This window comes from Acomys minous, assembly GCF_964271855.1.
Source record: "Acomys minous genome assembly, chromosome: 8".
In the NCBI taxonomy this organism is placed as follows: domain Eukaryota; kingdom Metazoa; phylum Chordata; class Mammalia; order Rodentia; family Muridae; genus Acomys; species Acomys minous.
In genome coordinates, this window is record NC_140489.1 from 44,048,966 (window position 1) to 44,060,933 (window position 11,968).

An 11,968-nucleotide genomic window follows, 5' to 3' on the forward strand; every position below is an offset into this window, starting at 1 on the left:
TATATTTGAAGAGGAAGGTCACCCAGTCCTCTTTATTTTCAATTGTGGTAAAATAAACATAACACAAAATGTACTATCTAACCTTTTTAGAATATGTATTTCACAGCTAGAGAGATGCCTTAACAGTTAAGAGCATTTGCTGTTCTTGCAGAAGGCCTAGGTTCAATTCCCAGCCCCCTACTATCCATAACTCCAGTTACATGGGATCTGATGCCTTCTTCTGACCTCCATTGGCACCAGGCATGCACACAGCGAATATAAATAAATGCAAGCATAACACTCGTGCATAGCGAACAACATAAAGAAACCTAAAAAAGTATCCACATTTAATCAGGTATGGTTCAAACCTGTAGCCTAGGTATATGGGAACCAGAGACAAGAAGATTGCACAGGTTTGAGACTAATCTGGGCTACATAGTAAATTCCAGGCCAACATGGGACACAGTGTTAAGATCCTGTCTCTGGTCTGGAGAGATGGCTCAGAGGTTAAAGCACTTGCTGGTTTTGCAGAGGACCCAAGTTCGATTCCTAGCACCACATGGATTCCAGTTTTAGGGGGCCTTATGCTCTCTTCTGATTTCCTTTGGCACCAGGCACACACATGGCACATGGACATATGTGAGGGCAAAACACTCACAGCACATTACATATAAATAAAAATGAAACTAAAATATTAGGGGCTGGAGAGATGGCTCAGTTGTTAAAAGCACTGGCTGCTCTTCTAGAGGACCTAGGTATAATTCCCAGGACCCTCATGGCAGCTCACGACTGTCTGTAACTATGTTTCCAGGGGATCTGGCACCCTCACACAGACATACGTGCAGGCAGGGTGCTTCAGAGCATAGCCCTCTGTCAGAGGAAAGAGCTTCTTCTTTTGCTTTATCACCATTTCCTCCAGGCTTAGAATAATTCCTGGAAGGTAACAGATGCTCAGTAAAGAATGAGAGGCAAGCGAGGCACATGGGCCGCACACCTTTAATCTGAGCACTTGAGAGGCTGAGGCAGGCCGATCTCTGAACCAGGCCAGCCTGGTCTACAGAGTGAGTTCCAGGACAGCCAGGGCTACACAGAGAAAGACTGTCTTAAAAAGCCAAAACAAAAACAAACAAACAAAGAAACAAAGAAGCAAAACAAAAAGTAGAAGAGCAGAAGGGAGGCTTGTCTTTTTATTAGTTGCTGGGGTTGATTGGGTGCTATGTATACAAATATTAGATTCTGGGCCCCAAGATCCGTTTGCTGTCCAGACAAGTGCATTCTCACATACATCGGTCTTTGCTGTGTAAACCTTGCTCCCCAGTTATCTCTGATTGGTTAATAAAGAAGGCTGGACAGCCTGTAACTGGGCAGAAGAGAAATAGGCGGAGCTTTGGTTCCAGGGCTTGGGGCCTCAGGTAGGGACCTCGAGGATGGTAGAGCAGAGAGAGGAAGGAAAAAAAAAAAGAAGAAAGGAAAAAGATGGAGAGAGAGAGGACGTGGCCTGGAGGAGCAGATCCAGTCCAGACAGGATGAAATTTGACAAGTAACTTGGGGAGTGTGGCTGGGAGGTGCCAGACTAACTTAAAAAATTAATTTTAAATCATACTTGCCCAGTTATTGTGCTTAAAGCTTGTTTAAATAAATCAGCAGGTCTCTGTGTCAATTTGGGAGGACCTAGCCCGGTCATAGAAAAGCCCTCTAGAGTTAATAACAATTCAACAACAATTAGTGGTAGCAAGTAATCTACCCATGTACTATCTGTAGTTTTTGGTTTTGTTTTTTTAATCATTCCATGCTGTGCTGAAAGCTGGTGCCCAATTTGTTTCTTTCTTCTTAGACTCTTAAACTCTATGATAAAAGTCTTGATGTGATCTCAAGAAAGCTAGTGATAAGCTATATTCTAACTTGCAAAAGCCAGCAACAATCCGGAGAACCAACGCATGTCTCATGATAATACTGAAATCGTAGAAACTTTGACATAGCAGCTTGCCAAATTGTAATACCGCTGCAAAGTTGCCATCATCTCCTCCCATTCCACAGCCAAACACTCAGATTAGGATTCAGAATTTTGATCCCTGTCCCATCCCAAAGATGAGTAGAAGCTCCAAGATTTGAACCCAAATCTGCCAACTCCTTAAGCACTCTTCAGGCTGGGAAAGCTTCTCTAAGGAGGGTGAGGAGAGATACCCTGAAAGTTAAGAAAGGGGTGGGGCGATGGAGAAGGGCCAGGCCGGTGGCTTAGTGGTTAACGTGCTCATTTTGCAGGGTGAGGGCTGATGTTCAGATCCCCAGAACCCACAGGCAAGCCATGTAATTCCACCCATGCAAGATGGAGACAGGGGATCCTGTAGCAAGCTGGCTAACATGACTAAGCCATGTCTGTGAGACCTAAGCTTGATGTAGAGACTAAGATGGAAGAGTGATGGAGGTGATTCCATACATGAACCCCAGCCCCCCTTGTGCCCACGCACCCACATGCATGCACACTCCCCTATGTGTAATCCCATATATGCGAACACGAATACACACAAACACACCATGAACATGGAAAAAGAAAATAAAAGTCAATCATATCCCACTCAACTTTCCAGAACTACTTGATATAAAGTCTTTGCTTTTGTCTTGTCTTGTTTGGCATATGGTCTTACTAGGTAGCCTGGGCTGGCTTCCAGCTCTCAATGCCTCTGCCTGTTGCGTAGTGGTTCTTGGTGGTTCTTTCTGCTGTACTGAGGTCAGAGGCCAAGACCTGTGTATATTCTGGATGAGCCTTCCAGCCTAAACACTCTACAAAAGCACCTTCTTGGGCCACAAGGGCTGGAAAAGGTGCTTCCTGGAGTTCCAAATAGATCAAACACAAACAGTTTTGAAAAAATGCTAGGAACTAGTGATTCCAATATTGGAACAATCTTTTTTGGCAAAGCAAGCCAAGTTCAAAAATATGTTTTAGTTTCATTAAGATAACCCCAAATAAAGTATTTTCACCTAAAGTGAAAATCAACCAAAAAAATTTTCTTTAAAAAACAGGGTGGTGGCTGCACATACCTTTAATCCCAGCACTTGGGAGGCAGAGGCCAGTAGATCTCTGTGAGTTTGAGGCTAGCCTGGTCTACAAAGTGAGTCCAAGACAGCCAAGGCTACACAGAGAGACCCTGTCTCAAACAACAACAACAACAACAAACCTAATTCAAAACATATCTGTCAAACTGGGATGATTAACATAGTTGGGATGGTTGAAGTGTGTATTGAAATATTGCTCCTTAAAGTTTAAAAAAAATTGCCTTTGTTTGAGCCAAGATCTTGCCATATTGCCTTAGGGACTGAAACTTGCTACATAGACCAGACTAACCTCAAATTCCACCTGTTTCTGCCTCACTAATGATGAGATTAAAAATGTGTGCCACCATGTATAGTTTTTTTTTAATTTTGCTTTTATGTGTATGATAGTTTTGCTTGTATGCATGTACACCACATGTGTGCCTGGTGCTCATAAAGGCCAGAAACAGTTACAAACAGTTGTGAATTGCCATGTAGGTGCTAGGCATCGAACCCAGGTCCTCTGGAAGAGCAGACAATGCTTTAACCACAGAGCCACCTCTCCGTCCCCATCTTATTCCTTTTAAAGTTGTTAAGCTAAGAAAGGATGAGCCATGTCTTTGGATGTTGCATCCAGCAAATTGCAGGCTTGGGCACTGATAGAATGCCTTTACCCTGTCAAGTTCAAGCATCGGCTATTGAAGCACATTCTCTGTGGCCAGGTGACAAAATCCAGAGGTGACACCCAGCCTCAATAATGTCCCTCACCTTAGCGGTAACTCTACCTGGGACCGTTGATGCTCTTTCCAGCCATTTGTTCCTCAGTAAGATGGTCTCAGTCCTTTAGGACACCCTGGTAACACTGAATCACAGGGTTTTGTAGTTGCTGGGTTTTGTTTTGTTTTGGGTTTGGTTTTGGTTTTGGTTTTCAGGAATTTGTGCAAACTTACTCACTTTACCACTACTGACTCTCTCCAGGGTCTGCAAACCAAGGGTTTTTGTAAAAGGACCTTTGAGGACTCACAAGAAGTGCTGCTGTACCACTTTCTTCTAGAGCCCAGGGAGTCTACTGGACATACATTTGCATGGCTATAACCACTTCTCCAGTGATTTTGAGGAACAAAAAGAGCCAGAGAGTGTGCCTGTAGGATCTCACTATTTTCAAAGGCGTGATGATGTTTAGATGTATTTGTCGAAAGGTCCAGTCACCCTACGTCTCTCTTGTGACTCTTCAAGCACACACCCACACATGTGGGGGAGTTACCCCACCCACTTTGAGCTAAGATTAGCTCTTCCAGAACTCAGTCCTAAATAATGGCATGGTCTATGATTGTCCACACCCTGAAGTTTTCAGTTGGAGAACCCAAAGGGGTTTTGAACAAACTAAAATGTTATATGAGTTCTACCATTAAAATTGTAGGATCAGGGGAGGGAGAGATGGCTCAGTGGCTAAGAGCTCTGACTGCTCTTCCAGAGGTCCTGAGTTCAATTCCCAGCACCCACATAGGGTGGCTCACAACCATCTATAATGTGATCTGATCACACTGTATACACAATAAATAAATCTTTTTTAAAAATTGTAGGATCAAATGTAACAAATATTTGTGGTTATGGTGACATCAAACCTAACGAGAGTAAAACAGGCATACGATTATAACTGACAATTAATAGACTCCAACATCTAAGTATATTATTTATAGTAAGTTGAATGAGAATGGTCCCCATAGCCTCATATATTTGACTACTTGGTCCCCAGTTGCTGGAACTATTTGAAGAGAGTTAAGAGTTGTGAAGTGGGGGGATGGGGCCAGAGAGATGGCTCAGAGGTTGAAAGCATTGGCTGCTCTTCCAGAGGTCCTGAGTTCTGATCCCAGTAACCACATGGTGGCTCACAACCATCTATAATGAGATCGGGTACCCTCTTCTGGGATGCAGGTGTACATGTAGGCAAAACCCTGTATACATTAAACAAACAAACAAAGAGAAGTATGTCATTGGGAGTGAGCTTTGGGGTTTCAAAAGCCCACGCCATTCCTAGTGTGTCTGCCCCACCCCTGCCCTCATCCTCCCTTTGCCTCATGCTTCTGAATGAAATGTTATGTCGGCGCCACACCGTCCAGCGGAAATAAGACACCAACAACCAGACTTCTCGAGATCTTTACTCAGGATTAAGCTCAGTGGGAATGGCCCCGAAGAAGGGAAGGGCCAAGCTTAAGTACAACTCAAGGGCCAATCAGCTCATGCCAGGTGCCACCTCCTCATAGGTCCGCGTCAGAGCAGGACTGCTCATCATCAGATCACCAGCTACCCTTGCACAGCCTTTTGCCATATAAGGACTTGTTTATCTTAGAGAGCGCTCGCCGTCGGGATGGTGGAAGGCGGAAGCCTGTGCCATGTTAAGGCGCGGCACCTCGCAGCTCTCCACAATGTTAGCTCTCTCACCTTTTGCTCAAGTTTTATGCTTGCCGGCTGCTTCTATGTTCCCCACTATGATGGTCATGGACTCTACCCTCTGGAACCGTGAGCCACAATAAACTCCTTCTTCTGTAAATTGCCTTGATCATGGTGTCTCTTCACAGGAATAGAAAAGTAACCAAGACATCATACATTTGGACTTTTCCCATTTTAAAAGTTTATCAAAACTTGAATATCTAACATTGTGCTGGTTATGTGTGTGGCTAAATAGCAGCATACTTAGCAGCATACTCAAGGCCTCGTGTGTGTGTGTGTGTGTGTGTGTGTGTGTGTGTGTGTCTGTGTGTGTCTGTATATGTATGTGTTTGTATGTGTGTGTGCATGTGTCTAAGTATAGCACACTGGTTCAGGGTTTTAGATCTGTCTTTTGTAGGCCTGGCCTTCATCCCAGTACTCCACTGTGACTTGGTGGGAAGCAGATTCTTGTTTAGTTACTTATAACTCTTTTCATATTCTGTTATGAAAATTTTAAAAAATAAGAGGATTAGGCATATAGCATAAATTAAACAAACAAAACAAAACACACCCCCAGTAACACTGTCATGTCTATGACCACAGGAAGCAATTTGCATAAACATGTAAAATAATTTTGCCAGGTTTGGTGAAGCATGCTTTTAGTCAAGTGGATCTCTGTGAGTTTGAGACCAGTCTGGTCTAATACATACTGAGTTACAGACTAACCAGGGCCACATTATGAAACCCTGTCTAATAAATGAATAAAATAAACCAAAGTAAATAAATAAAATAGATTTTTTTCATCTCTTTTAAATATGCCCATTCTTCTAAAGCAAAGAATAATTCAATTGGGAAGAGTCAGTCTCTTATTAGGGTCTTGATATTTAAACATTTAGCTCAAGTATTGATTCTTTTTACTTTTGAATCAATTTTAGATCTTAATGATAGCTAATCAAATAACTAGTGACCCTAAATTAAGACGAGAACACAAATCACCGACATAGAGTACATCTTAAAGTCAGATAACAGGTAATTCTTGTCTTTTAGTTCTTGGAGGTTATTGATCAAGCCCGGTGTAATTTCTCTTTCCAAATGGAATTCCAGCTCTTATGCAGAAGCAAGGAAGTAACTGCATCCCTGGAAAGCCCACCGGGCCTCCCTGACTAGGTTGAGATGTCAACTGAAAGGAGGAAATGAAAATTAAACATTACAGCTGAGACACAGACAGGAAACTGGATAAGCTGATCGCCCTGTGTTCTGATTGCTACAACATTTGTTAAGACTAAACAACCAACCTCCATCCGAGGAAGGACAGTTATTCTGCTGAAAAGGAAGGAAATGATGAACAACTCCATCCACATGGCCATGTGGGTGAGGTTTATCAGCATCTGATCTAACTCTTGATCTGTTTCCCAAAGTTCTGATTTGGCAGAACCTTCTTCGCTGTCAGCACTCAGGAAAGTCTTTGAAGTGGGTAAGAGCCCTACACATGAAGGGAGAGCGAGAAGTAGAGTGAGCAGACCCCCAGCCATCTTGTAAAACCCCCACTTTTCTTTTCTACAGATAGTCTCCTCTAATGATTATGCTATGTTCTTTACGTTTTTATTTTTGTTTTATGTGTATGAGTGTTTGCATAAGTGTGTGTGTGTGTGTGTGTCTGTGTGTGTGTGTGTCTGTGTGTGTGTGTCTGTATCTGTGTGTGTGTGTCTCTGTGTGTGTGTGTGTGTCTGTGTGTGTGTGTGTGTGTGTGTGTGTGTGTGTGTGTGTATGTGTGTGTCCACCACGCATCTGTCTGGTGCCCGCAGAGGTTGGAAGAGGGAATCAGATCTCCAGGAACTGGAGTTATGGATGGTTGGGAACCACGGCATGGATGCTGGGAACTGAGCCCCGACATTCTGTAAGACCAACAAGTGCTCTGAACCAATGACCCGATTCTCCAGCCCTGCTCATCTTAAGAGAGATTTCCAGCTGGTCCCTAGCAACGCCAGCTACACCCTGACCGCGGTGAGGACTGCTGGCAGAGCCTTTCCTTCTTCAAGCCTCTTCTTTCTCTTCACATGCCGTGACAGAAATGCTCAGATCTTCACTCTTTAGCTGAATTTCCGTGATCGATATGTTTGGAGGAAGCTGAGTCACCCTGATTCCATCACGCTGTTTTGCCAAATTTACCCATAAAATGTGGTTAATCACAACTTGCCGATAATTGCAGACACTCATCGATATTGGCTTAATCATCAGATGAGGGCTGGGATATCGCCCAGCAGTAGAGCACTCACCTCGCCCTGTGAAATCATAAGTTCTGAGGCCCTAACTTCGTCTGAGCATAACACGTAGCAAACTGATCTACAATTCAAAGCCCACTGGGCTTCCTAAGGAATGCCTCTCCCCTGCGTGCCCTCCACTTTGGCTTTGTTGTTGTAGGTTTGCTGTGGCTGCTGTTTGTTTCTGTTTCCTGCTTTTTTAAAGTCAGGGTTTTTCCTCCTTAGTCTGGTCCAGACTGAATTCATAATCCTTCTGCTTAAGCACTGTGTGTACAAGTGTGGACCACCACATCCCACCCTTAATCACCACGCCCTAAAGGTGGGTGTGTGCCATCAGGACTGATGGGAAGGCCTTCAGCCCTTGGACTTTGGCTCCCTGTCTTGTTGCTCTAAGGTCAAGGTGGGAATATGCCTGGTAGAATATTTAGGTAGAATATTCTGTTTTCATATCACTGTGCTGGAGGTTAAAGCACCAGGAAGAATCGCCTTCATTTGCTTTGGCATCTGGGGAAATTCGCATCTTGGCCATCTGCCCCTAACACCCTATAGTGACTTCTGTCATTCTTTTGTCTACGCACATATGCAAAACCTAGCTCTACTTCAGGGCAAAGAAGGAAAAAACAAGCAAACCTCAGTAGAGTGAGAGACCTTGGATCTTGAGGAAGATGTGTATGACGCTTAGTGAAAACAATCAAAATATACATCAAAAGGACGAATTTGGCTTGGAAATCTAATTTGATTTTTTTTGTTGTTTGGTTTTTGGTTTTTGGTTTTTCGAGACAGGGTTTTTCTGTGTAACTTTGGCTGTCCTGGACTTGCTTTGTAGACCAGGCTGGCCTTGAACTCACAGAGATCTGCCTGCCTCTGCCTCCCAGAACTCTGGGATTAAAGGCGTGTGCCACCATGCCCAGCTAGAAAGACACTTTTATATGTAACTGATATACAGCTTGTTCTCCATGTGGGTCCCCTAAGAACTAGACCTTAGGCTGTCTCGGATTCTCTTCCCTGCCTTTAGATCCCTTTCCTCCAGCTGGGCTGCTTTGTCTGGACTCAGTGGGAGAGGATGTAATTAGTCTCCTGCTGCGACTTGATGTGCCAGGGTGGGTTGCTGTGGCAGGGTTGCTGTGAGAGTGGGGCTGGGAGGAGGGACAGGTAGAATTTATTTTAAAAGAAAAGGGCTGTCTGGTGGTGTTCAAGGGTACAGCTTTGCATGCAGGAGGCTCTGGGTTGATTTTCAGCAGCGCACATGCATGAGCAAGGGAATGCGCGTGCCCGCATGCGCGCGCGCACATACACACACGTACATAAGAGAGCAAGTACCTTCAGAGGCCAAAGACATCAGATCTGCCTGCAACTGAAATGACAGACATTTGTGAAGTACCAGGACTGTATGCTGGGAACCACACTTGGGTCTTCTGCAGAGCAGCATGCACAGGTCATTTACCTGTGCGCCATCTCTCCAGCCTCCAGACCACAATTCTTCTCTTTCTTTTTTTTTCTTTTCTTTTCTTTCTTCCTTTCTTGATGTTGTTGTTTTTCTTTTCTTTTGTTTTTGAGGATGGGTTCCTCTGTTTAGCCCTGGCTGTCATGAACTTGCTCTGTAGACCAGGCTGATCTCTGAGATCCGCCTCCCTCTGCTTCCCAAGTGCCAGGACTAAAGGCATGCACCAACTTGAGTGTCTTCAGACCACAATTCTTTTTTTTTTTTTTAATATTTTTTATTTAATTTTTAAAATTTATGTGCATTGGTGTGAGGGTGTCAGATCTTGGAGTTACAGACAGTTGTGAACTGCCATGTGGGTGCTAGGAATCGAACTCGGGTCCTCTGGAAGAGCAGACGGTGCTCTTAACCACTGAGCCAACTCTCCAGCCCCAGACCACAATTCTTAACTTAGACTCTATAATATTCATGTACAGAATAATAAGAAAGTCCACATAGAGATGATTGTGTGTATGTGTAATTATATATACAGAAATATATTTTATTTTATAAATCTTTAATTTTTTTTTGAAGACTTGTGGAGCTCAATCCCAGTGGATACATCTGCAAAACTTTCCCGTGCCCAAGGCTCAGGGGACATTGCGTTCACATATGAACACATGTATGTGTGGGTACCCTCAGAATTACAGGTGGTCATGAGTTGCCTGTCATAGATACTGGTCCTTATGACTGATCAGTTTGTTTGTTTGTTTGTTTGTTTGTTTGTTGCGGGGTGTGTTGTTTTTGAGACAGGGTTTCTTTGCGTAGGCCTGGTTTTCCTAGAATTAACTCTGTAGACCAGGCTGGCCTTGAACTCACAAGGATCCACTTGTCTCTGCCTCCCAAGTGCTGGGACCAAAATTATGTAGAAAGCACTCTTAACCAGTAAGATCCACAATGTTATTCTTATAGAGACACTTCCCTTAATTCTTTAAGACTTGTCTATGTTCTTAAAAAAAAAAGCTATAAAAACATAACAGTTTTCCAATGACAATGATATGTTATAAATAACTTACTAAGTAAATAATGAAATGGCTCACCAGGTAAAGGTGCTCGCCATGCAAGCCTGGAGGCCTGAGTTTGATCCTTGGAACCCATGTAAAAGTGTCTGCCCTCTGACTTCTACATGTAAACTATGACACATGCACTGACATGCACACATCTCTCTCTCTCTCTCTCTCTCTCTCTCTCTCTCTCTCTCTCTCTCTCTCTCTCTCTCATATTTTATTGGTTCTTTGCGAATCTCACGTCATGCACCCCAATCTCACCCACCTCCTTCTCCCCTCCTCCCCACCCTCCACCCTTGCAACCTTCCCCCATCAGAGAAAAAAAAAAATCTCATGGAGCCTGTAATGTGTCCCACACTGGGATAGTCTACTCTTTTGTCCATGCTTTGCTTGTAAATGTTCATTGCGATGAGCTGTTGGTGTGGTACCTGGCCTCTGGTCTCTGCTGTTCTATCAATACTGGATCCTCACTGGGACTCCTCTCAGATAAGCCGTTGTTGCCCTGTGTCGTGGAGGTCCTGTAGTTTTGAGTCTGTAGGACTGGCCCCTTCGTGTGCTCCAGCAGTTCATCCACGTGGTAGGCGCTGATTGGTTTTCTTGGCAGCTCTAGGGCAGCCATCTCTACACGATTCTACCTGTGTCCTGTAGATCTCTCAATCCTCAGAATCCCCTGACAGTGGGCACAGTTGTATTCACTTGGATGCCTTCTCAGTACCTGGTACCCTTTGTCCTTTTCTGTCTCCCATTGGAGCTAGGTACCATGATAACTCTGTATAATCTTATCATGAGCTGCTTTACATCCCTATGTAAAGACCTTGTTTCCAAATAAAATTACGTGCTAGGATTGCAGGTAAATGTACATTTTAGAGAAACAACATGTAACTTTCTGCACACTTGACATGACCTGAGAAAAGAAAATTACTATATTCCTGAATGAGAGAATTTAATATTTAATTATTGCATGATTGCTAAAAGAATAATACTAATACAAATTAGGTTAAGATTGTCATGGTTTGAATGTGAAATGTGCCCCACAGGTTTGAACACAGGACCTCCAGATGGTGGCACTGTTTTGGGGTGATTGTGGAGCTTTTGGGCCTGCTGGTGGAGGTAGGTCACGGGGGGGGGGGGGGTGTCAGCCTTTCATCCCTCTAGCCACGCCCCTTTATCTGTTTCCTGTTTAAGGAGCTGTTCATGGCTCTCAGTTCACTATGTAGGGAAGGTGGTTAGAGAAGTGGAAACTTAAAAAAAAAAATACATTTGCACTAAATCATATCAGAAAACTCACTCTGTAAATATTTTTCAGGGATTTTATACATATGACTAAATTATACTCTGCTCATTAAAAACCTTCTTGAAGCAAAGACAGATAATTTTAAAGAACTATAAGAGATCAGCATGAAAACATCAGTTATAGAACATTAATACAACACAATGTTCATTCCAGCAAGGAAAGGCAGTGTACATAGTTAGTGTTGGTTCCAGTAGTAAGGACCAAGAAGCCTAAGTTAATATGGATATAATACTACAACTTTAAAATGCATAAAGTTGATTAGTGTGATGGCACATGTGTTTGATCCCAGCAGTCAGTAGTCAGAGACAGGAAGATCTCTGAGAATTAGAAGCCAGTCTGATCAATACAGTTCCAGGCCAGCCAGAGGCTACACAATAGACTTTGTCTTTAAATACAAACAAACAAACAAACAAACAAATAAATAAGAGCTGGAGAGATGGTTCAGCAGTTAACAGAACTGGCCACTCTTCCAGAAGACCCAGATTCC